Genomic DNA, 27,617 nt, shown 5'->3' on the forward strand with positions numbered 1-27,617 from the left:
AAATCATGCCTCAGGCAGAATTAATGAGATACAGAAAAGAAATGATAGAAAGAATGTCTAGTAACTAATTACCGGCTTTTGGGAACCTGACTTTCGTCTTCTTCCTTGGTGAAAAAATTCTATATTTGTACTGACATTTTGAAACTTTTTAACGTGTTTATTACAGTACTACATGACTCAAACGGTAAATATTAGCCTGTATTACAGTGATGTGATGGAGTATTAGGTTTACTGTTATTTCCATTTGTATTATTCAGGATACAAAATAAGATATTGAAAAATAATGCAAAGTTGTGACAGTTAACAATTGTAACAAAGAAAACAGTGTTCAAACAGATTGAAATGTATTTATTGCCCATGCTGTTAGCTAATAGAGGGACTGAGACCGAAAGAGAGAGAAAAAAAGAGTGAGAGAGACGAGGGGGAGGGAGGGAGGCTGGGTAGGTGGAATGAGATGGGGATAAGAGGGTGCATTTATTTTTTAGTCAGACGTAAGGAAATAGTGTTTATTGCTTCTTGTGGAATTGTTCTATTGAGATACACTTATTACTGAACACAGAAAGTAATCTGGTGTATTCCCTATCTGTCATTTCGTTCAACATGTCAATGGGATGGAAACTATGTTGTCTGTGTATTTAAAGTGTCTCTAGTCTAGTGAGCTTTGTGCCTTAAGGTTGCCTATGACAGATTGTTAGTTCTATATTGATGTCTAGAATGCTGTGCTCTCTCTCACAAAGGTGAGTTTCTACTGCAGATTTATGATGTAAATATAATTGATGAGCGAACATGTGTTCATTATGTGATATGGCAAATGATCTATCTGTGCTAACTACGGCGCCACTGCTGTTTGACATATATACTAATGGCCAACGTATCGGATAAAATATCAAATCTTTTACTTACGCACATGATAGGAAAATCGCGTACCAAGCAAAATTTTTTATTGGTATTGAAAACGGCCTGAGCGCAGACCTCAAAACGCTCACAAACTACTACAGACGTAATTATCTAAAACTAAAAACTCCAGTAAAACGCAAATGTGCCTTTTTTCATAACCACAGGGAGGCAGGTAAGGAGCTTAATAACAGTTGTCCCATCCACCCTGTCTCGGCATCATTCTCGACATGAATATACAGTATAAGAAACATACCGAGAAAATAAATGTTGAAATACAAACACGTAATCGCATACTGAAAAAACTGACATCTGCAAAGTAGGGCTCCAATGTGGACGTACTCCATTCCACTGCACTCCAGCCTGCTTCTCTGTTGTTGAATACGGATGCACAGTTCAGAAAGATGTCGTCACAGTAGAAACAGACGCGGTCGTAAACGCTGCTGGAAGATATATGTAGCAGCCTCAGACGTAGTAGAGTAAACCATTTATAATTACTAACGACTATTGCTCCACCAGATATGAGAAGAGCATTCCTGAGCTTGAAAGAAAGGAACAGACAGATGAATGGCTAGCTTAACCAACTACACAATCACCAACCCACGCCTAAAAGACAGATCTAGACCAAGTTTCATATACTCAGTGCAGCCTACTGAAACTTCTATAAAATCATTGTGGTAAGAAGAATATCCGCTCCCACTTAGACAGGTGATATTGGAAAACGTTGATCCGACTTCGTGCTGGGACAGGCCGCTCGAAACGACTTATGAAAAGGTGGGACTACATAGACTCTGACAAGTGTTAGCGTTTCAGACATACACAATGCAGCACCTTCTAAAATTCCCGTTTGTGGATGCACTCAGAGAGTCTATTCAAGAGAAGCTCCGGGAATTATAATGAGACAACTGCAGCTTGCACCGAACTCTGGATGACCGAAATTTGATATAACTTCTGAATGTGTATTTCTGTACCTGATTAGTATGTTTTACACATAAATCACTATTCTGCATTTTAAATTATGTAAATGGTTTTTCATAGTTGCTACACAGAGTCATTTTTTTCCAGTGTGTAGAGACTCCAGATACTGATCGGTGAGAGGTATAATGAATTTGTATCCGGAAGTGTATGGTTTCCGTGCTAGAGACCACTTCTTCAGTCATACTTTGTTACAAACACTGCGGTCTAACACTCGATGTATCAAGCAGCCAAATTTACAACATACATGCTTTCCTGCTAGAGGGTGGTACTGCTCGTCATGCCCTAGCGCCCTCTCCTGCCATAGTAATTGGTAATGTCATGTCCAATTCACTTCTCTTGGTGACTCACCTTGTAGCGGATGTGATACAGCGTATTCGAATCGAGCGCTTTCCGATATGGTGTTTACTTATGGAAATGCAAATGCCAACAGGCGGCGGGCACAAATGTTCTGTCTGTATACCCATCTCCGCCGACAACAACCTCAGCATTCAACAGCATTTAATGTCTGCGACAATGTTTCATCGCTTGTCTGAGACAGGGTCGTTTCAGGAAGCAGAAATGATGAAGGACGTACCCGCTATGTTCGGAAACCAGAGTTGAAGGAAGACGTCATTAACACTGTGGAAGACGACAGCCGTCTCAGCACCAGGCCTTTGGGACGCCAGTACAGGGTAAGACAGACGACCATGTGGAACATTCTTGATCGCAAGTGTTCCTACCGGTATCACTTACAACGTGTGCTGGGCTCACTAGCAACAGACTACGCACATCAGGAGCAGTTTTGTCACTGGTTTCTTCACCAGGCAATCACGATTCCAGGATTTGTGTCATCCATCGTAGTCGCAGAGTAGGCCACCTTTACCTGGAGTAGTATCTTCACCTTTTATAATAGTCATAATTGGGACGGATCAGACGAAAGGGTCCAGTTGCAGGGCCTGCTCGTTCCCGTATCTCAACCCATTCGATTTCTGGTTATGGGGTCATCTCAAAAGTATCGTATATGTAGAGCCCATTCCAGACGTGGAGACAATGGAGCAACGTATTGATGCTGCATTTGACGCTGTTCGGATGAAACCTGGCTGATGTAAACGTGTGAGACAGAATATGTTACGGCAAGCACACGCATGCGTTGAGCCACATGTAAACCATTTCCAACAACTACTGTAACTGTGGCTGTGTGGTACAACTCCCATTAGGCCACAGCCCCTGTAACAATGTTGTTGTTGTCGTTGTTGTTGTGGTCTTCAGTCCTGAGACTGGTTTGATGCAGCTCTCAATGCCACTTTATCCTGTGCAAGCTGCTTCATCTCCCACTACCTACTGCAGCCTACATCCTTCTGAATCTGCTTAGTGTATTCATCTCTTGGTCTCCCCCTACGACTTTTACCCTTCACGCTGCCCTCCAATACTAAATTGGTGATCCCTTGATGCCTCAGAGGACGTCCTACCAACCGATTCCTTCTTCTAGTCAAGTTGTGCCACAAACTCCTCTTCTCCCCAATTCTATTCAATACCTCCTCATTAGTTATGTGATCTACCCATCTAATCTTCAACATTCTTCGGTAACACCACATTTCGAAAGCTTCTATTCTCTTTGTTGTGGACTGGCAGGACAGCCAATCCACTGTGACGGGTAGCCGAAAGGCACGCGTTTAAGCTCACCCAGGCTGGCGTGAGGTCTGGAACAGGTAAAGGAAGTTATAGTAGCAAAGAACGTACGTAGCTGCGGGAATACTTAACTTTAATCCATAATTGGTGAACATCGGTCTGACGGTACATGCATCACAAGATAAATAGCAAATGAAAATGGCGCCTTGCTAGGTCGTAGCAAATGACGTAGCTGAAGGCTATGCTAAGTATCGTCTCGGCAAATGAGAGCGTAATTTGTCAGTGAACCATCGCTAGCAAAGTCGGCTGTATAACTGGGGCGAGTACTAGGAAGTCTCTCTAGACCTTCCGTGTGGCGGCGCTCGGTCTGCAATCACTGACAGTGGCGACACGCGGGTCCGACATATACCAACGGACCGCGGCCGATTTAAAGGCTACCATTTAGCAAGTGTGGTGTCTGGCGGTGACACCACATTCCTCCCCCGCAAATCGGCGGACAGTTGTGGCAAAAGGCTTCCGCCCGCCGTGGAGAGGACCGCATGTTGACGTATGCGACGAGGTGGGGAGCCTAACAACAGGCGAGGATGTGCCACCCGCACCCTGCCATTCGGTCCGAGGGGAGCTAGGAAACGCCTGAAAACCTAGTCCAGGGTGCACGCCAACATGCGGTGTATACGCCCTTAGACAGACAGGAGGGGCCGAAGGGTCGACCTCCATCGGGTCGGGGCACCCGACGGGCGAAGACGACATATGGTCCGGAGCGGGCAAGAATTCCATGGCGGAGGACAACTGGTCACGGGAAGCGATCGGCGGCGCGTGACCCACGGAGGCGCCCGGCGGTTGCAGCGACGCGTCCACTGCGGGCGTCGCCGGCGGGTGAACAGGCGGCGGCGGCGGCGCGTTGCCATGGGGCAAAATGGAAGGCAGCGTCGGTAACACCTGGGGCTGAGGCGAGCCAGTAGATGGGTCCCCAGGGCGCTGACCGTATGGCACTGTCGCTGAAAGCAGACAGGGAGCGGCAGAAGCTAGGCGACGACAGAGGCGCAGGTGGATGAGATGCCGACGCTCCACACCAGAGGCCCCCAAAACCAGATACATAGCGCGGCCGAGGCAGCGAAGAATGCGCCCTGCGAGCCAACGCCGTGAACCTCGATAGTTGCGATAGTATACAACGTCGCCTGGGGCAAAAGCAGGTGTCTGCCGCTGCACAGGAACCGGATGCGGCGGATGTAGCAAAGACACCAAGGTGCGATGAGGACGACCGTGAAGCAACTCATCCGGCGAGCGACCATCGCAGGGCTGAGAGCGATACGAGGACAAAAAGAGCAATAACGCGTCCTCCCGAGAATGCGACTCTTTCAGCGTCAACATCTGTGACTTGATAGTCCTGACCAATCGTTCAGCGGCACCGTTTGAGTGTGGCGAAAACGGCGCGGACGTCAGATGTTGAATACCATTGGCCTTGCAGAATGACTGAAATTCTGCGGACATGAATTGTGGGTCATTGTCGGAAACAATAATCTTCGGAAGACCGTCAATGCAAAAGATAGCAGATAACGCTTGGATGGTGGCAGATGACGTCGTGGAAGACATCCGGACAACAAAAGGAAAATTACTGAATGAATCTACCACAACCAACCATCGAGCATTCCAGAATGGACCAGCAAAATCGATGTGTAAACGTTGCCAATGGGTAGTGGCTTTCGGCCATGCAAAGAATTTCCGCGGTGGTACGGATTGTTGTTCGGCACACACCATGCAAGAAGAGCACATATTCCTAATCGCAGCATCGATTCCGAACCAAGTACAGTGCTGAAGAGCAAGTTGTTTCGTTCGCACTATACCCCAATGTCCTTGGTGGAAAAGCCGTAAGACAGAGGACTGTAACGAACGTGGGACCACGACCCTGGACTGAACATTATCAGAACACAACAGTAAAACACCACGTAGTACTAAAAGTCTCTCCTTGTGAGCAAAAAATCGGCGAACCAACGGATCCTCGATCCGTGACTTTGACAAGGACCATTGCGTCGGAACAAAACGCAAAGCGATAGCAAGGACAGGGTCAGCAGCTGTGGGTGTAGCTACACGACGAAAATCAATCGGAAACGATTCGACCACGTCATCGGTTTCCGCATCAATGAACATGCAAGCAAGTTCGGAAGAATCGAATGTTCTATCCTCAGCAACAGGCAAACAGGACAACGCATCGGCGTGTCCGTGCTTAGCAGTGGACCGATACAAGATATCGTAGCGGTACTGCGAGAGGAAAATTGACCAGCGAATGAATTTCTGCGCTGTACGTGGAGGGACAGGCTTGTTCGGATGAAAAAGGGATGTCAAAGGTTTGTGGTCTGTGATGATGGTAAAGCGACGACCATACAAGAAATCATGAAACTTTGTAACACCAAATACGAGAGCCAATGCTTCTTTCTCGATCTGTGAATAATGTCTTTGCGCAGAGGAGAACAATTTGGACGCGAAGGCAATAGGGCGATCATGTGATCCATCTTTGTGCGCAAGCACAGCACCGATCCCGAAATCCGATGCATCCACCATCAACAAAAGGGGTTTCCGGGGATTGAATGGCGTAAGGCAAGTATGGGAAAGCAACGCCTCTTTCAACTGGCGAAAGGCGCGCTCGCATTCCGTCGTCCAGACGAACGGAACACCTTTACGGCGTAAGCGATGAAGCGGAGCTGAAATGGAAGAGGCGTGGCGCACATAGCGATGATAAAAATTGATTTTTCCCAGCACACTCTGTAGCTGTTTCAAATTCTGCGGCGAAGGCAAGTCTTGTATGGCAGGGAGGTGCTCGGGACTGGGATGTATGCCTTGGGCATTGAGTACATGTCCCAGATATGGTAAGTCCCGAGTAAAAAACACACATTTGTCCTTCCGCAAGCGAAGACCATTTTGTCGCAAGACCTGAAATAATGTTCTGAGGTTGGCTAAATGTTCTTATTCCGTGTTTCCGGAGATCACAATATCGTCCAGATAGTTTGCTGCAGTAGGGACCGACGCACCAACAGTTTGCAGATATTGCTGAAACAATGCAGGGGCGGATGTACACCTGAATGGCAGTCGTTTGAATCGGTACAAACCAAGATGCGTGTTGACCACCAAAACGCGCTGGGATTCTTCGTCCACCGGTATTTACAAGTACGCATCAGCTAGGTCCAACTTCGAAAAATATTTACCCGTGCACAGTTTGTCAAAAAGATCTTCCGGGTGGGGTAAAGGAAAAGTTGCAGTCACTAGTTGGGGATTCACTGTTGCCTTCAAGTCCAAACAAAGTCTCAATTTTTCGGAAGGCTTTTGCAAAATTACTAAGAGAGAGAAGCAAAATTACTAAGAGAGAGAAGCCTGCACACGTTCAATCACACCTTGTGATTCCAAATCGTGTAATGTTTTTGCAACCTCATTACGCAATGCGTGGGGAACATTGCGCGCTCTGAAAAATTTCGGTTGGGCGTTTACTTTCAGTTCCAAATGTGCTTTATAGTTCTTAGCGCAACCAAGGCCCGGTGCTAAAATGTCTGCAAACTCTTCACATAGACGAGTAACACTGTCTGAATGCACAGTCTGGTTCACTGATAGGACCTGATTGACTATAGACAAGTTAAACAATTGAAACAAATCGTTACCAAACAAGTTCACTGCAGAAGAAGAACGAAGGACGTTCAATGACACAACTATTGTTTGTCCTTTGTATGTTGCAAGAAGGCTGCACTGTCGTAACACAGGGATTGCTTGTCCTGAATAACTACTGAGCTTAACATTTGCGGCACGCAACGGAGGTGTACCCAGCTGTTTGTACATGTCGTGATTGATCAGTGAAACTGCAGCTGCGGTATCGAGCTGGAATGGTATCACGTTGCCATTAATGTCCAAGTCAACAAAAAGTTTATTGTCCTGCTGACGACAAGAGCGACTGTCTCGTGCAATGTGAACTGACACTGGTACAGAATCACTTGCGACTTGAGGGATTTCCGGCGATGTCGGCGCACACTATTTGTGGGACGAACACAGTCACAGTTAGAGAGAGTGGCACTGGGCGGAGTGGAATGAACTTCATGAATTTCCATGGGCGAAGGGTCACGAGCCCGAGTGTTCTTGGTTCGATTCTGGCGTGAAGCAAAGGGCCTGGAATGGTTGTGAGTGTCCGATCTGAGCTTTTTCTGGCAAACACTTTGAACATGGCCTTTTTTATTACAGAAAAAGCAAACAGCCTGGCGTGACGGTCAATTCTCACACGAATGTCTAGTAGTACACCGCGGGCATGATTTCACTGCATTTGCTTGCTGGCGCAGCACACATGGCGGAGAGCTTGGCGGCAGCTGCACGGACGGGAGCGAGGGCTGTTTACTGTTCCGTGTAGCTCACCCGGCGGGCCGGTTAATGTGACACACGGCTGGTGAAGTTTCAAATGATTCCTGAGCAGAGTCAAGTGTGCCTTGCCTATCCAATATGTCCATTACTTGTTGAAGGGAGGGATTGACTAGTTTCAAAATCTGTTCCCATATACGAACATCAGCAACGTTCTGTGCAATTGCATCACGTACCATAGTATCTGAATAAGGGAGTCCACATTGTCACTCAAAAGCACAATCCCTAGTAAGGCCTTGCAAGGTTGCAACCCACTCCCGATTAGTCTGACCAGCCGTACGTTTTGTACGAAAGAACGTATACCATTTGGCAACTACATTGACTGATTCTTCGAAATACGTATCTAAGGCAGACAAAGTTTCTTCGTAGGACAGCGTTGCCACGTCGCGTCGGGGAAATAATTTCACTATCACACGGTAGGTGGACACTCCGACACAAGAAAGCAGAAAGGCTGCCGCTCATTACCTTGAATTCTGTAGGTGGCGAGATGGAACCCAAATTGGCGTGACGACTCCGCCCAGCTTTCCAGTGCCGCATCAAAAGGACGAAAAGGTGGTGCAACTGCGTGTTGTGGCTGCGGCAGCGGTGGAACGGCGGCTGCCGCATCGTTTTGCAGTGCACGTTGACCCTGGACGAGCTGTCCAAGGGCATCCAATAAGGCCTGCGTCTGCTGATTCTGTAAGCGATAAAATTCGGACAGTACATCTGGAGAATGTGTCGAAGCCATGACACAAGTAAATCAGGGCAACAGTTTTGGTACAAACGCGATTTAGCTCGTCGCCAAACTGTTGTGGACTGGCAAGACACCCAATCCACTGTGACGGGTAGCCGAAAGGCACGCGTTTAAGCTCACGTAGGCTCGCGTGAGGTCTGGAACAGGTAAAGGAAGTTATAGTAGCATAGAACGTACGTACCTGCGGGAATACTTAACTTTAATCCATAATTGGTGAACATCGGTCTGACGGTACATGCATCACAAGATAAATAGCAAATGATAATGGCGCCTTGCTAGGTCGTAGCAAATGACGTAGCTGATGGCTATGCTAACTATCGTCTCGGCAAATGAGGGCGTAATTTGTCAGTGAACCATCGCTAGCAAAGTCGGCTGTACAACTGTGGCGAGTGCTAGGAAGTCTCTCTAGACCTGCCGTGTAGCAGCGCTCGGTCTGCAATCACTGACAGTGGCGACACGTAGGTCCTACATATACCAACGGACTGCGGCCAATTTATAGGCTACCACCTAGCAAGTGTGGTGTCTGGTGGTGACACCACACTCTTCTTGTCTAAACTATTTATCGTCCATGTTTCACTTCCATACATGGCTACACTCCACACAAATACTTTCAGAAACGACTTCCTGACACTGAAATCTATACTCGATGTTAACAAATTTCTCTTGTTCAGAAACGCTTTCCTTCCCATTGCCAGTCTACATTTTATATCCTCTCTACTTCGACCATCATCTGTTATTTTGCAGCTTAACTAGCAAAACTCCTTTACTACTTCAAGTGTCTTATTTCGTAATCTAATTCCTTCAGCATCACCCGAGTTAACTCGACTAATTTCCATTATCTTCGTTTTGCTTTTGTTAATGTTCATCTTAATTCCTCCTTTCAAGACACTGTCCATTCTGTTCAACTGCTGTTCCAAGTCCTTTGCTGTCTCTGACAGAATTACAGTGTCATCAGCATGTATGAATAAATGGTCTCTAGCAAGGAAACCATGCGTTTTCTGACATAAGTTCATTAGACATTTTTTGTTCCGTATTCTCTCATCGATCAAGTCTGTACACGGCGGAAAATATCACCCTGTATAATTTGTGATGTAGTTCGTAGACGAATCAGTAAAAAACCTACATAAAAACTTGGGCGGCCTAGACATGTGACCCAGGTTCACTCTTCCTCTAATCTAGCACTGAAGCTATTGAAGCTGTATACAAAGCAGCACGAGAAAAATCAGTTCTCTGAAGTGCCAGTCTTTATGTGTCTGAATCAATCTGTTGGTTTCAGCTTCCCATAAACCGGAGAAAAGGGGAAATGGGCGAACGCAGGCGAGATAACGACGGAGGCGACGGCAGCCATGCGGCACGTCGGGCGGCGCCGGCTGCAGGTGCCAACGGCGGGCGGCTGCGGAATGTGGACGCGAAAGGAAACCCGCCGCCCGCCCGACATCCGGTTATTGGTTTCGTTAGCGCCCGCGCCCTCGCACCTCGCCTCACCTCGCTGCCCGAGAGCGCCTCCTCCAGCGCCGCGGTTCCTTTCGCAGCCGGCGCGAGCCTCATTACGTAGCGACGGGGACTCCCCCGGGTCTGCCGAAGCGCGCTGCGCGCTTCAAGTGCAGGCAACTGTTTCTTCACCGGCGGCGCACGAGTGTCAGGAGCGCCGTGCCCAAGAGGCGCCGCTGGAGCGGGAACCACGCTGCGATGAAACGGCCTGGCGACCAGGACCGCGTCATGGGTACGCGGGTCTGCAATTTCATTAGAAATTACCTAGATGACAAAAATACTTCACCTGCTCCATCAAAAACCATCAACCCCTCCCCCCCCCCCCCCCAACCCACAACATTCTCTCAGTCCACATTCCCAAAGAAAATCACTGTTTTCCTATGAAGCTGTGATTGGAGTAAACTACTGGCCATTAAAATTGCTACACCAAGAAGAATTGCAGATGATAAAAGCGTATTCATTGGAAAAATATATTACACTGGAACTGACATGTGATTACATTTTCACGCAATTTGGGTGCATAGAACCTTAGAAATCAGTACCCAGAACAACCACCTCTGGCCGTAATAACGGCCTTGATACGCCTGGGCAATGAGTCAAACCGAGCTTGGATGGCGTGTACAGGCACAGATGCCCATGCAGCTTCAACACGATACCACAGTTCGTCAAGAGTAGTGATTGGCGTATTGTGACGAGCCAGTTGCTCGGCCACCATTGACCAGACGTTTTCAATTGGTGAGAGATCTGGAGAATGTGCTGGCCAGGGCAGCAGTCGAACATTCTCCGTATCCAGAAATGCCCGTACAGGACCTGCAAGATGAGGTCGTGCATTATCCTGCTGAAATGTAGGGTTTCGCAGACATAGTATGAAAGGTAGAGCCACGGGTCATAACACATCTAAAATGTATCGTCTACTGTTCAAAGTGCCGTCAGTGCGAACAAGAGGTGACCGAGGCGTGTAACCAATGGCACCCCATACCATCAAGCCGTATGATACGCCAGTATGGCGATGACGAATAATCGCTTCCAGGGGGCGTTCACCGCGATATCGCCAAACATGGATGCGACCATCTTGATGCTGTAAACAGAACCTGGATTCATCCGAAGATATGACTTTTGCCATTCGTGCACCCAGGTTCATCGTTGAGTACACCATGGCAGGCGCTCCTGTCTGTGATGCAGTATCAGGGGTAACCTCAGCCACCGTCTCCCAGCGGATAGTCCATGCTGCTGCAAACGTCGTAGAACTGTTCGTGCAGATGGTTGTTGTTTTGCAAACGTCCCCATCTGTTGACTGAGGGATCGAGACGTGACTGCACGATCCGTTACAGCCATGCGGATAAGATGCCTGTCGTCTCGACTGCTAGTGATACGAGGCCATTGGGAACCAGTACGGCGTTCCGTATTACCCTCCTCAACCCACCAATTCCATATTCTGCTAACATTCATTGGATCTCGACCAACGCGAGCAGCACTGTCACGATACGATAAACCGCAATCGTGATAGGCTACAATCCGACCTTTATCAAAGTCGGAAACGTGATGGTACGCATATCTCCTCCTTACACGAGGCATCACAACAACGTTTCACCAGGCGACGCCGGTCAACTGCTGGGTTGGAAACTTTCCTCACGTCAGCACGTGTAGGTGTCGCCACCGGCGCAAACCTTGCGTAAATGCTCTGAAAAGCTAATCATTAGCATATCACAGCATCTTCTTCCTGTCGGTTAAATTTCGCGTCCGTAGCACGTCATCTTCGTGATGTAGCAATTTTAGTGGCCATTATTGTATTTTCTTTCCTTTGATTTTGCTGCAATTACATCTTCGTTTTCAGCTATACACTGACGGGAAAAATTGCATAACCTAGAAGGCGTTATGTGACATTAACGAAAATTCGTAGGCGTGTTTCTACACCTAAGAGATGATGTCTGTTCAGATTTCTCCCCAGCAGCATGAGGATACCGATCAGGTTTGCTTTGTACCCGGTGCAGCGATCGTGAGCTTTAATTACCTTTGACACAGGACATGGTGAGTTGATATTTAAAGTCGACTCCCTTTAAGGCGACAAAGATGCCATTGTCAATACCCCACTGAGATTGAACGAGGGCGCGTAAAAGAGTTACGAGAAACTGGATGTTCCTCCTGCGATATTGCAAGAAAAGACTCGGCAGCAATGTAGCCACTGTACATGACTGCTGGCAGCGGTCGTCACGAGAAAGTACGGCCGAAAGTTAACAGGGCCGCGGACGGCCACGTTGCACTACCAAAACGGAAGACCATCATATTCGGCGCATGGCTCTGGCACATCATATTGCATCTGCAGCAGCAGTATGAGCAGAAGTTGGCACCATATCGAGTCAACGAACTGTTGCATATCGGTTACTTCAAGGACAGCTCCGACCCAAACGATCTGTAGTAGGGTGCATTCCACTGACCCCAAACAGACGCCATTTGCGACCTCAGTGGTCTCAATCGAGGGCTCAGTGGAGGGTAGGGTGGAGATCTATTCTGGTTTTTAGAGTAATCTGGTTCTGCCTCGGTGTCAGTGATGGCAGTGTATTGATTAGAAGAGGTGAGCTGAGGGCCTGCAGCCAACCAGTCTACCTGCTAGAGGCACTAGACCTATACTTGGAGTTATGGTCTGGGGTTCGATTCATATAACAGTAGGAGCACTCTCGTTGTTATCCCACGTAACATGACCTCAAATATGTACATCAGTCTGGTGATTCAACCAGTGGATTTGTCATTCATGAAAAACATTCTAGAGGATGCTTTCCAACAGGACAACGCTAGCCCAGTTATTGCTGTTGTAACCCAACTTGCTGTACAGAGTGCCGTCATGTTGCCTTGTACAGCTTGATCATCAAATCTGCACATATGGGGCATCATCGGACGACAACTCCAGCGTCGTCGCCTGACAGCATTAACCGTTCCTGTATTGACCGACCAAATGCAATGGGCGTGGAACTCCATCCCAAAAAATTACATCCAGCATCTGTACGACGCAGTGCTTGCACGTTTTCATGCTGGCGTGCAACATTCTGCCGATTACACCAGCTATTAATGTATCAGCATTTAACATTTGCAGTGGCATATTTCGCGCTTTAAATAACCTATGGCCTTGCTAAGTTAATCACTTAAATATGATACCTAAACAAACCTATTCCTGAAATTTCATTACACTACATTAATTATTTTAGGTGTTGCAATTTTTTTACGTAAGTATTTTTGCAGTGGTTTATCACATATTGATTACAGCCGAAGAGGACGTCGTACATCCTTCGAAATGAAGAAACAAACAAATGCTCAACAATAAACTCAGGTGTAGCAAAAGCAGTGCTTCACATCAGGTCCACCTGTTACGTGAAACGCTGTTTTCTTGTACGTCCCATCCATGTTTCAGCACAACTGTGTGATCATCAGTGGGGTTTCTTTACTCAGACCTTAATTTTGTATCAGGTTTGACTCCATAAGAATAATTGTGCCTAATGACCATGACGAAGTCCAGGACAGAATGAGGGTCAGCGACGACAGTACTATCAAATGTATTTAACAGCAGGTGTAGATCTCAGCTAATAGCGCAGCTATCATAGGTAGTCACGGAAACTCTGCACAATTATAACTGCACATATTACAATACAAATTTGGCATACACAAGCATCAGTCAAACTCAGTCTGCTGTTTATAGATCAATATAGCGAATCTCTGTTTACGCCATGCTGAATGGCCAGTGGCCTCTATTACCATTATTTATATACAGAAAAGGGTTAAGATAAAATTTATACATCGCAACAAAATTAATGCAAATAATAATTTACTCTAATAATATCAATTTATTTGAATATAAGTTTATCTGAATTCATTTTTTTTTTGTATGTATGAATTTTATCTTATCCGACTTTTTTATATATGGGTAAAGGAAATAGAGGACTTTGGCCATCCAGAATAGGATAAACCGAGATTAACGGTACGGATGTCTAAACAGTAGAGTCAGTTAGACAGATATTGTACATGCCGAAGTTACATTGTAATATGTGTCGTTATAATAATGCTGGGTCTACATGACTACCTATGACATTATCTAACTGTGTAATAGATATTGTGTATAACTGTGACGTTGTGCTAGGTCGGTGTGCTGTTTCGGTGTCTGACTCCTGTATTACTTTCGCATTTTTAGCACTGAGGACAGCTGCGCTCTTAGGTAAATGTAAATTTACAGTAAAATACAGGTGGTATTACAGCCGATGTAATTCTTTCTGCCCTCAATTTTACTTATACAGTTATGGAAGGCAGTTTGTACGTCATCACGTACTGGTGGCTTGTCACGCTTTGCTTTGCCACATACTTGTTCTAGTGAGTTACCAACAGTTACTGAGAACCAGACAAATATTATAAATTTTTTTTTTCAAAATTTGTTTTGAGGAAAACACTTTTCGCTTTTCCAAAACACACTGTAAAAGTTTCTACTCGTATTATGTGCCTACTCAGTTGACAAAGACATTTCTGTGTCTTATGAAAAAAACAATGTTTTGAATAACACGTGGACCTTATACACAATCAGTGTAACTGCAAATACGGCAAATGCAAGAGCAGCAAATTCAAATTACAAATATTTAACAATTGACGACTCCTACTTCCACTACTATGGAAGCAACAAAGTGATAACATACCCATCCGTCTACTCGTCGTTGTCTCTATCGGCTTCATCGAGCTCCTTTTTCTCCACTTCCTCCTCCGCCTCCTCCTCTTCCTCCTCCTCCTCCTCCTCATCGACGGCCTCTTGCACCGCTCCTTCTCAACCTCCTCTGTCTCCTTTTTCTCTCCAGAATTTAGGAAAGTTTGTGTACCTCGAAACGAAGTACTTCCTGTTAGTTACGAGGGATAGGGAGGCAAAAGAAGGAATTACAAAACTGTTAAGGAAAACAGAGAAAAGAAGCTATATCATCACTTAGGATAACTCGCTCAGGAAAGAAATTAACAATAAGTACAGGGAACCTAAGGCACAATGAATGCAGTAAAAATGCGAAGATATCGGAAAAGGAATTGTTGTCGGAGGGACTGATTGAGCATGTAGGGGAGTAAAAACAGTCTTTGGTGAAATTAAAAGTATGTGAGTCAACATTAAGAATGTGTTGTAATTTCACTGTTAACGTTAGAGGAGAGAGTGGATAGGTGGAAACAGTACAATGAGAGCCTCTACGAGACTATCTGATCAATTAATAGAATAGGAAGTAGGAGACGATATGGAATATACAGATGAAACACTTTTAGAGTAAAATTTTAATAGAACTTTAGAATACATGCGAACGAGTAAGCTGGAACGCATAAACGACATTCTCCGAAATTTCAAACTATTTGGGGGAAGTAGCAACCAAACGACTACTGGTTTGCAGAATCTTTGGGTCCGGAGATAGACCATAAGTCTTTCAGAAAAAATACCATCGATACAGTCCCCAAGAAAACAAGAGCAGATATGACCGAGAATCATCGTGAACTCTGGTTAACATCTGTTGGTATATTACGGTGTATTGCTAATTTTCTCTTTTTGAGCCGTCTGATTGCAACTGAATGAAACACAATTTTCGTGTCACACGCATTTCGCCTTTATTCTGTGCAAGGCATCTTCAGTGGCCTGGAATATGTACAAATTTTTATTATTTAGTTTACATTTTGGGCAAAGGACCTATAGTTTATAAACAGTTCTCGTGGTTGGTTTTTCCTATTATGTAGTAATATTTAGTACTGTACTTACAGGTTGCGTGGACATTTTCTACATTTTACGCTTCTGTTCCATTTTTCGTGCCGTTCCCCATCTTATAAATGCTACTTGCGGTTGCTTTTCCCACATTTCACAGCACTGGGAACTCAGCACTTGTTTTGATGCACTATTTTGGTTTGGTTACCGACTGTCAGATGCTATTGCCAAGGATCGAATCTTATTGCCAACTTTTGAGTACACGTTTTGAAGTAACTGTGATCGGTATGTGTATGCATTTGTGTGTGTGTATGTGTGTGTGTGTGTGTGTGTGTGTGTGTGTGTATGTGTGTGCATGTGTGCGTCCTGAAGTCGAAGGGGGGCGAGATACATATTTTTCTCTGCTTGTGTGAGTGGGACTATTTTTATCTTATCATTTGTTTTATTAAGTGTAGAAGGGATCCTATTCTGATGTGTGTTTGTTCATATATCACATGTTTGGTTTCAGCGATGGCTTCATGAATGTGGAAGTTTTCTTGCATTTGTAGCCTGTAAGATGTTTGTCATGGTTGCTCATTCTCGTTACTTTCATTTCCTGTTCCATGTTTGTAGGATGGTGGTTATGGTGTTTGCAGTGTTCTGCAAATGTGGAATGATTTATTTCGTACTTCTAACTCCTGATATGTTCTTTGTACCGTGTTTTAAAATTTCTGCATGTCATGTCCATGTATACTGCATCACAACTTTGACATTGACGTTTATATATTCCTGCTTGCTGGTATTTATCTCCCTTGGGAGCTGGTAGGCATAGGGGTGATTGGAGGGTTTGCCCAGTCTTATATGCTATTTGGAAGCCCTGTATGTTTAGGATGTTTGCAATTCTGTGTGTTAATTTATGTGTGTAAGTATAGCGTACCATCTAATTCTTTTCTGTTGGTGTTGTCATTGTGTGTGTTTGTTGAGGGTGTTTGTAAGTTTGCCGCTTGTGAGTTCTTTTGAATTCTGGAAGTGTAGTGTTTATTTTGTAATAGTGTTTTTATTTTTTGACTGACCCTTCGTACTACATGTGTGTCACACCCATTCTTCCTAGCTATTTGTATGATTGTACTCATTTCTGTTTCATAGTTTCTCTTGTTCAGTGGGTTTCTGTTTATTCTATGTAAGATAAGTTGCAAATAAGAAAGGTATTCCTGGTATTCTGAAACACGGTAAAGAAAATTGAGGATGTGTTAGACGACTATCAGTTTGGCAATTTGGATAGGGGACCACAGAAACAGCTGTGACGTTGGGCTTGATAATGGGAGTAACACTGAAGAAAAATCAAGACAATTTCATAGAATCTGTCGACCTAGAAGAAGAGTACGACAAAGTAAAATGGTGAAAAAAAGAAGTGTAGCTGTACAAAATGAAGGACAATACATAATATGAATAGGAACCAAGACCATGAACTTAGCGCTGGGGTTAGAACGAATATAAGACACCAATGGAGTCTTTTGTCCCTATTGTTCAATCTATATTTCAAACGAGCAATAATGGATATAGAAGAAATACTGAAGGGTGGGATTAAAATCCGGGGTGAAAAGATATCAATTCGCTGAGGACGTTGCTATCTTTGGTGAAAGTAAGGAAAAATTGTATGTCCTGTTGAATGGAACGAACATTATAATGAACACACACTATTAATTGAGAATAAACCAAAGACTATCGAAAGTAATGAGGTGTAGCAGAAATGAAATTAGTGATAAGCTTGATATTAAAACAGGTGACCACGAAGTTCAGTGTCCCCTGCCAGTCCTATCTGGTGCGGATCCCACACAATCGAGCAATATACTAGGATTGGTTTGTAAGCAATCTCTTTTGTGGGCTTGTTGCCCTTTCCCAGTATTTTATCAATAAACCCAAGTCTACCATCGACTTTACCAACGACTGAACCTGTATGATCTATTCATTTCACATCCTTACACAATGTTACAGCCAGGTCTTTGTCCATCCCCAGTAGCTGAGTGGTGCCAGCACGGTAGCTCAGCGTATTCGGGCAGTGGGTTAGCTGTCCTCTGTAATAATAATAATAAAAAAAAGATAACCTAAGTCAAGGGCTTAACACTGAACTTAAACGGATCTCCTGGGACATCCGTACCGAACAAATGCAACGAACAATATCGAAAAAAAGAAAGTGGTCAGCGCGCCAGAATGTCAATCCTATGGGTCCGGGTTCGATTCCCGGCTGGGTAGGAGTTTTTCGCCGCTCAGGTTCTGAGTGTTGTATTGTCCTAATCATCATCATTTCATCCCCTTCGACGTGCAAGTCGCCGAAGAGGCGTCAGATCGAAAGACTTGCACCCGGCGAACAGTCTACCCGACGGGACGCCCTAGTCACCGACATCCAGGTATTTGTATGAGTTTATAGATTCCAATTGTGACTCACTAATATTATGTTCTTAGGATTCTACGTTTGTTAATAATTTGTAAAGTATATATATATATATATATATATATATATATATATATATATATATATATATATATTACATTTAAAGGAAGCGGCTAGCGATTGCACCACTTTCAAATCTTGCCAAGGTCTGACTGAATGGTTGTACAGCTTCGTTCATACTGTATTTCGTTTTACATGACTGCACCATCTGCGAAAAGTTTGAGGTTACTATTAAAAATGTCAGCAAGATCTTTAATAAACAAGATGAAAAGCAAGGGACCCAACACGCTTCTTTGGGGTACATCAGAAGTTACTTCTACGTCTTTCGATGACTCTCCATCCAAGATAACTTGCTGCGTCCTCTTTACCAAGATATTCTGGCACAGGAGAGGAATTCGTGGTAGTACGCATCAAACCACTGATAGGACGGTCGATCCAAAACCAAAAATTAAAAAAAACAGGATAACAAGAAAAGTTTTGACCAGGTTAAGGATTTCTTGGTAGTCAAGAAGCAGCACATTATTTCAGACAGATAGTTATCCACAGAAGTGGAGACACTTCTGGTGTTTAGCAGGAACGTTTGGTATGACACTTGTTGTTCAAGTTGTATATTAAAAAATGTCAATAGCAAACAGAGATTTTCGCAGGTGCTGCAGTTATAGTAAATTACTGTCTCGAAACACCTACGGAAGTATTCAGTCTGATCTGTACAAGATTTGAAAGTGATGCTGTGACGTTCTTTAAATAAGAAACTTCTACGGTTAAGTTGAATTAATGTCTGATCTGTGGAGTGGATACTAAACTCGAATTATGGTGTAGCATGTTGTAAATGCAAGTAGTGGGCTTATTTTGTGTTATTGTTATCAAAAACATTATACAATCTGTCTGTGCAATGTAAATCCAAATACCAATAAACAAAAATAGTCACTGCAAAATACATTCAGACCCTTACGCACTTAATCTTTTGGCCCTGTTCAAAACTTATATCATTGGTCCCTGCTCACATAACAAATAAATTGAACTGTCTTACCTCTAAGGCAGCAATGAAGTAACGCGACATATTCTGGTCTCTTACAAAAAATTTAAATATGCTAGCTACAGGCTCAGCAGTGTGCAATGCTGGCCATAATACTTTGGAATGTATATGAAATTCTTTTGAATGATAAATGAAAACATTTCAGAAAATCCAACTTCTCTGAGAAATATATTACCTGGACAGGGAGGCGGTATTGCTTACGGTGAATTACTAACACTGAATTTTCTTAACAAAATTATATTGAAAGTTAAGTTTGTCTTTCAAAAACATCTGACAACTGAAGTTATATTACTCACAACTGTTTCACAAACAATGAGATTTGTACAGCAAGTAGTATTGTAAGTAGGATGTCTCTGTTTGCTTATTGGTAACGCCACATAGCGCTCTGTATGAAAATCACTGGCTGTGCTGTGTGCAGTCTGTGACTAGTTTGCATTGTTGTCTGCCATTGTAGTGTTGGGCAGCGGCAGCTGGATGTGAACAGCGCAGTTGGAGGTGAGCTGCCAGCAGTGGTGGATGTCGGGAGAGAAATGGCGGAGTTTTGAAATTTGTAAGACTGGATGTCATGAACTGCTATGTATATTATGATTTTTCAAAACTATTAAGGTAAATACATTGTTTGTTCTCTATCAAATTCTTTAATTTATTAACTATGCCTATCAGTAGTTAGTGCCTTCAGTAGTTTGAATCTTTTATTTAGCTGACAGTAGTGGCGCTCGCTGTATTGCAGTAGTTAGAGTAACGAAGATTTTTGTGAGGTAAGTGATTTGTGAAACGTATAGGTTAATGTTAGTCAGGGCCATTCTTTTGTAGGGATTTTTGAAAGTCAGATTGCGTTGCGCTAAATGTATTGTGTGTCACTTTAGTGAATGTTTGAGTACGTTCAGTTTTTCTCAGCTGTTTGAAAAGCAAACAAAAGGTCACATCCGTCGCAATTCCGCGATGAAAGAAATAATAACTGGACACGACAAGGCTATTTTCACAACACAAATCGTGACCAAAACAGACACCACTCATATGACAACCGTTGGCAGAGTAGTAATAATTACAGGGAAAGATCACCTCTCCGCAGTAATGACCTATCACAGAGACAATCAGAGAAACGTACAATGTAGGAACCAAAATAAATATTATCAGGGGAGACAGAATAACTTTAGACACAACAGTCCAGCGCGCAGTTACGATTCAGGGAGAAATTCTCCACCACGTGACCGACAAGAAAGAAACTATGGAATCTACCGACATGACGACAGACGATATGATCGTAACGACAGACCTGAATTGCATCAGAACTGGCGGGAGTCAAACAGAGCAGGGCTTTCTCGACAAGGTGAATTTGTGGAAGTTAGGTCTCCAAATCCCAATAACGACGCGCGCCAAGGAAGAGACAATAGGCAATGACTCATACCGCTGGCAGCCACAAAACGTACGTATGAAACTGACGACGCAGTTGCCGTAGCTAGTAATTACGTAAAAATGGAAGACATTAGGGACATCTTACTCCAGGAACACGACGTAAAACACAACAACATTGCATATCCTGTGACTCACATTACAGTAAATTACGTAAAATTTATTGCAGTACTTGACTCTGGCAGTCCCATTTCAGTAATTAGTGAAACAGCCTTTAGCAAATGCAACAAATCGAACGATTGCCCCACACTTCCGTTACGTAAGATTAAGTTACAAGGTGCAATCGTTGGAAAAAGTGTAGATGTACGCCAACAAACTAACTTAGAATTCCTTTGTCAAAGCCACAGCTTCTCCATGAACTTCCTTATTGTTCCATTATTGTCGACGGAAATTATATTGGGAGTAGACTTTTTGAATGAATACGAAGCAATCTTAAACGTTCACGATGCTGAAATAAGTTTAGAGAAAGAAGGTAAGTCAATAGCTTTGAAATTTGAAGATTGGCTCTCAAACCATGATGAGGAAATTAATCGGCTTTGCCTTCTGTTAGACAACAGTTCGGAATTTTCTATGGAACTAGACACTAACAATCACTCTGCAAGTACTGACAGGGATGATATCGACAACATATTTGATACTAATGAGTTAATTCAGAATAAAATTCAAACAATTGAGAATTCTAATGACATGATAGGCAAGACCTTTTTGAGATTTTACAGGCACATTCCTCAGTTTTTACTCACAAAACAGGAACAATCAAGGGATTTCAATACCAATTTCGTGAGCATACTAAATTTTGTGTTAGACCATACGTAATTCCGGCGCATTATAGGGACCATGTTAGAACAGAAATACAATCTATACTTAACGAGGGCATTATTGAGCCTGCAGTAAGCTCATACAATAATCCATTACATGTTGTTGAGAAGAAAAATGGATCGAGCAGACTTGTCTTAGATTCGAGACAAATCAATACTATCATCGTTCCTGAAACAGACAGGCCGCAGACGATGGAAGACCTTCTTCAAAATTTTAATGGTGTGAAAGTGTTGTCTTCTATTGATCTCAGATCCAGCTTTTATCAGATCGAACTTCATCCAGAATATAGAAAATACACAGCTTATCTTTATTTCGGCGTTTGTTATCAATTTCGGAAACTTCCTTTTGGTTTGAACATTTCTTCGGCAGCATTCATTCACGGGCTAAATTCCATATTACCGGATTTCTTAAAACGTCACATCACCTTATATGTGGATGATATTCTAGTAGCAGAAGCCTCATGGGAACAACATAATCGCATCCTCAACAGTTTGTTACGTATTTTTGCAGAATCTGGAATTACAGTTACCATGGAAAAGTCTGAATTCGGTAGGTCAAAGGTGAGGTTTCTGGGACACATTATTTCTTCTGAAGGCATTCAGTCGGATCCTGAAAAGTTAGAAGCAATCAGAGCCATTCCAGGTCCATCCACAAAAAGACAAGTCCGCAGTTTTCTAGGTCTCGTAAATTTTTACCGTCGTTTTCTGAATATGCAAATTTTAGTTACACCAAAACTTTGTTCCCTCACTGGAAAAAATACTATTTGGAACTGGGACGAACAAGAACTGTTGGAATTCAATTCTTTGAAAGAATCGCTACTTAACGCGGCAATATTAGCTCATCCAGATCTCTCACAAGATTTTTGCCTTAGCACGGATTCTTCTAAAGTCGGTCTTGGTGCCCATTTATTTCAAGAAGCCATAGAAAATGACACTACTGTTCAGAATACCATTGCTTTTGCTAGCCGAGTGCTAACAAAAAGTGAAAAAAATTATTCCGTTACTGTATTAGAAGCTTTAGCTATCGTTTGGGCATTTAACAAATTCCGTTTCTTTCTTTCTGGTAAGCACGTAGAAGTATACAGTGATCATCATGCATTGCAATTTCTTATGTCTTCAAAATTAAATCATGACGGGTTAAAACGTTGGTCATTGTTTCTGCAAGAATTCTGCTTCACAATAGTCTACATTCCCGTCAAGGAGAACATTGTTGCGGACGCACTGTCACGCGCACCGGCTGGGCTTGAGAAAAGTAACACAGAATGCAACCTCGAGAAAAATTTCCGTATTCTTTACATTCAGAAAGTCGCCTTTGAAAACTTCACCACCACATCTTCAAAGAAACAGATAAAGATCCGATTTGGAAAGACATCAAAAGTAAATGGCATGAAAAGCTGCACACTCAGATTCGGCATTATTATCTGGTTAGCCACAACATATTCTTCAAATTCTGCACTGTTGATGACAAGCTATGGGTACTTTGCATTCCAGACGATTTTGTTAATAAGCTGATTTGGTACATTGATTTCAGCTACGCACATTTTGGTCCACGAAAATGTTATCATATTCTTTGAACGACTTGTTATTTTAACAATATGGAAAAGAGAATTCGAAGAGTCTTGTCTATTTGTAAACTTTGTCAAAAGGCGAAACCATCTACTATCTCACATTGTGCTCCGTTGTTTCCTATCAGTCCTTCTAAATTAAAAGAATTTGCTGCTGTTAATCTCTTGGGACTCCTTGTCTGAACATCGAATGGATTTTCGTACGTTCTAGTTGCTGTTGGACTTACTTCAAAATTTGTTTCTTTCACTCCGTTACGTAAAGCCACTGGACGGTCTGTATCCAACGCCTTTGTTAGAAATTTCTTACGTGAAATTGGACACGTTAGTATAGTCATTTCAGATAACGGACCGCAATTCAGATCTGCTGTTTGGTCACGCATGCTTCGGAATCATAAAATCAAACCTGTTTTTATTTCATTGTACTCACCACATTGTAACCCGTCTAAACGGATTATGAAAGAAATCAATAAGCTTTGCAGACTTTATTGTCACAGAAAGCATCAGCATTGGGACAGATATTTACACTTATTTCAAAACGTGCTGAATGAAATGCCTCACGACCCCACTGCTTTACCACCTACTCTTGTACTAAAGAATGAAGAACCACCGAACAGAATCAGAAAGCTTGTACCTTTTCCGAATTCACGTAAACTTCGACACAAAGACATAATTGATTTAGCTATTAAAAATATAAAATCTGCAGCAGACAAAAGGAGAAAACTACATGACAAAGCAAATGAAAAGAAATTATATATTGGTCAGAAAGTTCTCATTAAAGCTCATTCATTGTCACACAAGATGAAACACTTGAGTCACAAATTCTTTCTAGTTTACAATGGACTTTACAGAATCCAACGTATACCACATGATAATTGCGTTGAAGTTGTAACTCTGCGTACTAGGAAGAGTAAAGGTTTACACCACATTTGATATGTAAAACCGTTTATTGAAAGATAATCTGTTTTTTAACTTTGTCTTTGCCATAAAACTTTTCACTTCACATTTCTAGTATGCTTTGTCAGACTTAAGAAACTGTTAACATGCAACAATGTTTGAAGCTAAATATCCATTCTAGAACCTAGGGAACATTTTTAAACAGAAATTACGAATCCATTGTTATAGTGAACAGATGACACAGTGTTGTATTTGTACTTTCTTGCTTGTTAGTTGCACGATTACGTAACGACTATCAGGCTTACATACCTAGGACACATACTGGTACTGCTAATGAGATTTTATGGCAACATTTTGGTTTATTTGAAGATACATTCTGGATTTAAAGTACTTTCTGTGAGATACCAGATGACACAGTGGTTAGTTTATGTGACAACTACACGATTTTATCACGACGCTACTGATGAGTGACAATTTACAATGTTGCTTTTGCGATGGTTCTGTTTTATATCTGCACAGTTTTTCTCAATTATTCTGGAAAGTATAACATGTTTCAGTTATAACTTTTGTGGTATAACTACAATGAGACGGCCTTTTCCATAGCACAACAATACGTTATAGCACAGTACTCTCTTCATCACGGCAATAAGCGTAATAACTAAGATATCTATACGCAAAGCATTTCACTTTAGTTTATCATGAGGTAAGCACATTGACTTCTGCAGAACTTAGCTTTCGGAGGACGATAACTACGACACTTCCACAGAGATTTTCTTACAACATGACGCACAGTTTAGCGCTACAGTACACGTATTTGAGTGATTAATTTTGTACTTAAAACATTTATTTTTAAAGATTTTTGAAGTACAATGATACAAAGGTTTTCCGTAATACATTTCATTCCATTGCTGTAATCTGTAACACCTGAGGGTATAATTACGTTAATCTTCAGGGGGGTACACGCTTACTTTGTGTATCATGTATGTGGCAAGCACAAGGAGCCCTAGCCAATATGGTATTTGCTTATACAACTTTACACATCGGTACCATATTTCTACAACACAGAATTACACAGCTACCTGATTATTTAACAGAGTAACCAACATTTTTTTTACTACATCAGTGACAGATGTTTACGCCATTACGCAGTTGGATAACTTCACACTTATGAAACTGTATTTTGTATGTACTTTGTGAACTCTTCATATTTTTTCGGAACCATTGTGGTACTATGAGAGCTTTGAATGATGTATTTGGTATGGGATCATGATTTTTAAAGTACGTTTGAGGCAGATGACACTTTTGAAATGCGCAGAGAATTTTTTTTAGGTTTTGAAATTATTGGACGAAGCTACGACGGTTTTGAGAGTTGACAGAGGTGTTATGGTGTTATTATTACGACGACGATGTGTATTACGCTTTTGAGGAATGTTTATGATCAATAAGGTGTTGCTATATGAGTTATTTGATTATGCTACGTAGCTGTTATGATGAAATATTGAAGAAGTGTCGACGAATAAGGTAAGGAACAATGAGTAGTGGTTAGAGACTCTGGTTTGTGAAAAAGGTTGTTGGAAACCAAGAATCGTACTTTAAGAGTTATGAAATGTATGTAAATGCGTGAATGTATTACAATGCCAACGAAAATTTTTTGGACACAGTTATATCAATAGGATTTTGTTTCTACAGATTTGTAACGCAAATTCTTGACCTGTGAAATATTTTTATATGAGACTGTCACTGTAGCAGAAACTGCTATCGTAAATATTTCGGTAAGAAAGTTAAGTGACCACCTTCACGTAATGCATCGTGGGCACCCAGCTGCGCGACAGACGCCTGGAAAAAAGCCATTAGTGTGTGCCTTTCAGAGGCACAGGTGGAGAAAAAAAGACAGACTATTAACCTCGCCATTGACAGTTCTTTGTGGAAATCATCGCAAATACGACACGCTCAAACCTGAAAAAAAGATTACACTGTGGAGCTCGTAATTTATGATATTTACTAAAATGCCTCCTGAAATGATGAGAAACATTTCACGTCTATTGTCTTGCAAGTTGAAAGATTGTTTACTGCATTATGAAATGCCATATGGCTAGTGAATGACGTGTCACACCTTGCTTTGCCTATTTTGTTTGATATCTAGTTTCTAGCTGCACTGCAGCATTGGTTAAAATAAAATTTTATTGATGTACTAATATAGATATTTTATGCCTACAGATCCAGTAAATAAATAATTTAATGATCTCCTTCCAAAAAAAAAAACGAGGGAGCACAAAAAGACATTTCCCTTCACAGGAAGTGCATAGATAATATTTCTCAATGACTTGGTACATTTTTGGTACAGTAAGTAAAGGTAATGCATCACTCTAGTGTTAAGACCTGACATATGTATTAGACATGGCCATTTTTAGTGTAATGTTCTTTCTGCTTGAGCTTTGTCATGTTTAGATATAAGTTATTGCATTTGCTGCTGCTGTTTGCCAGGCGTAATGTATTACTCTGTTAAGCCAGTTTTACTACGGATTTATTTTTCTTCTTTGCTGTTCATTGCCTTATGTTAGTTGTGATATTGCATTTGCTTTGCTAATTTATGCTGCTTGCGTTGCCAATTTGAATTCTTGTCATTGCTGTTTGTGTTAATTTGTTATGTACTGCTGCATTGCCTCGTCCCTTGGTATATATATCTGAGCTCAGTAGATTTAACTTAGCTTAAGTGGGGGTAGACTATATAAGAGAATGAGTTGTGATCCATTAGAAGAAAGGCATGGAGAAGTTATACGAAAAAAGTACAGAAAGAAATAATGAAGAACGAAGGGAGATCTCCGAGAAGTAAAGAAAGTTTTGTTTCCAAAATACTGCAGTAAAACAAACCCTGTCCTATCCTTGTGTTATCCCACTATGTGTTTGTGTACCCTTTGGTATTTGTGTTCTTCCTGTCTTTATGTGTTTATCTGATGAGAGTTACATTGTAGAATTTTTCTTATAATATCTTATTTACTTTTTAAGATATTTAGACATTATTTATTCTGTTTTGTTTTAATGCTCATGTGTGAAGTTGATGTTTCAAAAGTTATTCTGATCTTTTATGTATTAACTTATATCATAATTCCTGTAACACTGATGTATATGTTTATTTCTTTTCTTTTGTAAAGCCCCTATTACTACAAATGTTATCTGTATTTTTATGTTCTTTAATGATGTATTCTGTATCTTTGTAATTGTATTCTTATGTTATAAATGTGTAATGGACACCAGTTCATCATATTAAGTAACTTGTAAGTTACATTTCACTGCACACATTTCTGTTGGTCATAGTATATGGACAATATGTGAGAATTAGGGACTAATAGTGGTTGCACGTGTGTTAAAAATTCAGCAAGGGACTGGTTAACAGCATTGCTGGTTCTATGGACAGTTCCAAAAACTGTGTGAGTGCGCAAGTGGTGGTTTATGGACTTGCTATATTGTCCGCAAGACTCTTCGATGGTGATTGTGCACCTGCACAGTCACAACAGATGGCTGCTTGCCGTCTCTACGTGGACTACAGTGGGTCTGCATCTTTGATGGCCCACCAATACCATTATTTCTACAAGGACTGCAGTGGGTCTGCACCTCTGGTGGCCCACCAATACCATAATCTCTACCAGGGCTACAGTGGGTCTACTCTGTGAC

The sequence above is a fragment of the Schistocerca piceifrons genome, chromosome 7 (assembly GCF_021461385.2).
Source record: "Schistocerca piceifrons isolate TAMUIC-IGC-003096 chromosome 7, iqSchPice1.1, whole genome shotgun sequence".
Lineage (NCBI taxonomy): Eukaryota > Metazoa > Arthropoda > Insecta > Orthoptera > Acrididae > Schistocerca > Schistocerca piceifrons.